Genomic DNA, 4,585 nt, shown 5'->3' on the forward strand with positions numbered 1-4,585 from the left:
TAGAATAGATCATTGGTTGTATTTAGTAAATAATTTCTCCCTATTACCCACCAGCTATTCAGTTCAGATTTCTAGTTCTATTTCTTCTGACATCAATCAATTGCTCTGAAAACCTAAATGTTAAGTTCTACATCTTTCTGTATTCAGATAGGGTTGTTCAAGACACTCATTCAACTGGATTGTGCTATGTTTAACATATGTATGATTATGACATAATTTATAGGGGAAAGATCATGTAATAAAAACACTGAAACAGCCTTTAAAAAAAATTCCCTCATCCATGAGTCAGTGATCATTTTTCTGGGTTCATTCTTTTTTCTTTCTTTCTTTCTTCCTTCCTTCCTTCCTTCCTTCCTTCCTTCCTTCCTTCCTTCCTTATTTATTTATTTATTTATTTATTTATTTATTTATTTATTTTATTTCTTAAAATGGGAGGAAGTTAATGTATTCTTTTTTAAAAAAATCATCTTATCTGACAGTAATTTGGTCAACCTTTATACGTCTGCTTACTAGCATACCATTCAACACTTTAAAAACCATTCAACAGATTAAATCTCTAAGAATATGTGTACATGCCTAGTACTTGTAAGTGGGATAATCTAAGTCCTTTGCCATAGGTAACACATAGATGACTAGGATACAATAGATTTTCACAGTAACACACATTTTATTACATAACATTAGGAACAACTATATTTTAAAAGGACTTGGTGTCTAAAACTATGTTGAGGACATCCTCCAACCAGCACACCTTGGGCTTCAGCTTGTTGATTCAAATGGTCTGCCTATAAGCCATGTAGTTAATACTCTTCACATGGAGAGTCCTCTGAAAACCTAACCCAGAACTTAAAATTTTGTTTTTATGCTAATCAAAGCAGCTGTTCTATCAGAGGTGATGGTTTTCTGACAATATATTGCTTAATGTTAAACATACTTTTACAGTGGAAAATAGGTCTTCACTAGCATACCCTTCCTTCTTTGAATCCTAAATTAGTCCTTCATTTTAATACTTAAACCAAACCTGAAAATACCATGAACGCTGACGGTCGTTAAAAATTCATGTACTTTTCATGTACTTTTTCATGTATTTTTCATGTACTTTTCTTCAACCATACAACAAACAAACAACAACCCACACTCTATTTAAAATTTTGTCTCTTCAAATCATCAGAAATGTTTTCTAATGTGTCATCCAAGTATTTGGTGATAAATGGGTTTGTGATTTTTTTCTTTTTAGATCAGTCATGCTTGCCATAACAAGAAAAATGAGCACTTCCCCACTGGTATGTGTTTTTTTGCCTTTGTGACTTAGTAAATGCTCCCCCCATGTGTGTGCTTCAGTTTCATAAAATTATATAAAATACCACCATATGGGACTTTAAAGTTTGCTGAATAAAATTATAGAAGTGGGTTTTCCTAGGTGTTTAATTCCCAAATAACATGTTAGCCATCATAGCTACACACTGTAATTAACCAAGATGTCTTTTCTCTGATCACTTCTAAGATCTTCTCTTGTTTTTGATGCCCTGCATTTTCCCTGTGATGTGTGCAGACTAGGTTTAGGGCTTTCGTTAATTCCGGATCATCACTAGCATTAACTCCTTAAATATGCTTCTTTCGTGTTCTCCTTTCAGAATGCTTATTAGATGTTGGACCTTCTTGTATTCATGCTTCTTAAACCCTCTTTCACTTTATCTCATATATTCTATCCCATAGGAAGGCAATTTTTCAGAAAGCCTTCACCAATTGTGTTCACTAATCCCACTCATCTGTACTTTAAAAGTTGATGGATCTAAAAGTTGATGAAGTTCAATGATAATTTTTTTCATTTCTAAAATTTAATCTGGTTCTTTTTTCAAATCTTGGTTTTTGGTTGTTTCCAAACAATACAGGATCCTGTCCTTTGTGGACTTGACACCCTAATTTTTTGTTTTGTTTTGTTTTAAAGTAACTGCAGGAGATCCTTCCTCCACCCACCTTCCCTTTGATAACACTCTGTTCTCTAGTTAAGAGTCTTGGGGGAGGGGGAGCATTATTCTCTTTGTTCATTTGTTTCTTAAATTCCACATGAGTGAAATCATATGATATTGTTCTGACTGACTTATTTCACTTAGCATTATACTCTCTAGCTCCAACCATGTTGTTGCAAATGGCAAGATTTCATTTTTCTGTAGCTGAGTATTATCCCACTGTGGACATATATCACATCTTCTTTAACCATTTACCAATGGGCATTTGGGCTGCTTCTCTAAATTGGCTGTTATAAATAATGCTACAATAAACATAGGGGTGCATATATCATTTTTAGGGCTTTTGTAGTCTTTGGAAAATATCCAGTGCAATTACTGGATCCTAGAGTAGTTCCATTTTTAACTTTTTGAGGAAACTCCATACTGCTTTCCACAGTAGCTGCACCAATTTGCATGCCCACCAATAGTGCAAGAGGGTCCCATTTTCTGCACATCATCACCAACACCTGCTTCTTGTATAGTTGGTTTTAATCATTGTGACAGGTGTGAGGTGATCTCACTATAATTTTGGTCTGCATTTCCCCGATAAACTACTGGGACTACATCAAAATAAAAAAACTCTACAGAGTAAAGGGATCAATCAACAGAAGTAAAAGATAGCTTACTGAATGGAAGGTTTTTGCAAATGACATATCCAGTAAAGGGGTGATATTCAAAATATATAAAGAACGTCTACAACTCAACACCCAAAAAAAAAAATCCAATTACAAAATGGGCAGAAGACATGAATGGACATTTCTCCAAAGATGACATACATCTAGATGGCCAACAAACCATCTAAGAGGTCTAAGATTTTTAACAAGTTTAATGATCTGATAACTATTAGCCGAAGTGTTTTATTGGGGGAGTGGACAAGGCACAGCCACACCTGTTTGTTGTTTTTGTTGATTCTAACTTATGAAGGTCTGTTTCCTTGTGCGGCTCATAATTTTAGTGAACAATAAAGATTTATCTGTGGGAATATTATGAAGCCTTGATTGAGGTTTCATCCGTTCTAAGAGGTTTTGTACTTTTCTCCACCAGTCATTCAAGCATCGTTACAGCAAAGGACTTTTTAATGCTAGTGTCCTGGCCAAAACATACATTTGAGGGTTCCTAGACAACACAGGACATATAACTTTCAATCTCAAGCTTGAATGATACCCAGAAATTCTTATTAAGACCCTAGAAAGATGGGCAAAATTCCTTGACAACTCCCTTTGATAGAGAGCTTTTCCTAGTCTGCTACCATTTTGTACTAAAAGCAAGCAGGATTTCTTAGAGAAAAGGCTAATTCCAGAGCTGGGACAAGATAGATTTAGAATGAGTCTTCAACATCTTAAACCACAGTAAAGGAAGTGCTCAAAGAATAATAAAGATAGGTAAGAAAAAAAAAAACCCCACTGTTCTGTACACCAACATAGCCTTAAGGGCTGCATACTAGACTAATATGGGACAAATTTGAGCTATAAACTGATAGTTATAGGCTATAATCTATAGAAAAAAAACAAACTATGAGTTCATACTGTCCTAAGAGTTCTTATAGATTGCCAACTAACATGGAAGGAATTATTCAGTTAAAATTTCATTAATGAAAGCTAAAGAAGTTGGTTAAAGTTTAAGGACCAGGATATTTAAAAGTATCTCAAAGCAGCTCTCCAAAAATTTTTACCTAAATACCAAAGGCAAAAGAGTAACTTTCTAGTGGAGAAGCTAGATAGACACCATCTTAACCAAAGGATCAAATTAATATCACCACTAATAGAACAAATCAACATCAAATGCCTCTGAACATAGTGAATGGAGACATTCATTTTACCATTTCTGTGAAATTCCTGCCCCAAATGCATACCTGAATCCAACAATTATGGAGAAATTGACAAATCTAAACAGAGGTATATTCTGCAAGATAACTGGACTGTACTCAAAAATGTCAAGTAAAACCAAGGAAGGCTGAAAAACTGTTTCAGATTAAAGGATACTAAGGAGACAGGGCAACAAAACGTAATGTGTGATTCTGGATAGAATTCTGGAGCAGGGACCATGGATTACATATCCATGGCCAATATTCCTGATTCTGATCATTATAATGGAGTTAAAGAGAACTTCCTTGTCCTTCTATAACACATAGTGACATACTTAGGGATAACAGAGCACAAGTTCTCCAACTTATTTCGAATGGCTCAGGAAAAAAATGCACACATACAATACATGGAATGATGAAGAAAATTTACGTTTTAGGAAAAAGTAAATAATTGTTGAATCCAGATTCAAAAAATCTTTGTGTTCTTCTTGCAACTTCTTTCAGTGTGAAATATCTAAATAGAGATTTATAAAATAAAAAATGGAATGATCTCATAATCTACATAACCCAGATGTCAAATGCATTATATTTCATATACTAAAAGTGCTTCCAACCCCCTGGGCTCCTCCCTTATGCTCTAGACCTATAACTATCCCCCACACTATTGGATGAGGGCACCAGTTTCAAACTCTAGGCTAACATTCATGAAGTTTAGTTTCTTGAGGTTAAAAAAACTAAAGTCTTAATATTTTTTCCTATACCTCAAACATTA

The sequence above is a fragment of the Nyctereutes procyonoides genome, unplaced genomic scaffold, assembly GCF_905146905.1.
Source record: "Nyctereutes procyonoides isolate TBG_1078 unplaced genomic scaffold, NYPRO_anot_genome, whole genome shotgun sequence".
Lineage (NCBI taxonomy): Eukaryota > Metazoa > Chordata > Mammalia > Carnivora > Canidae > Nyctereutes > Nyctereutes procyonoides.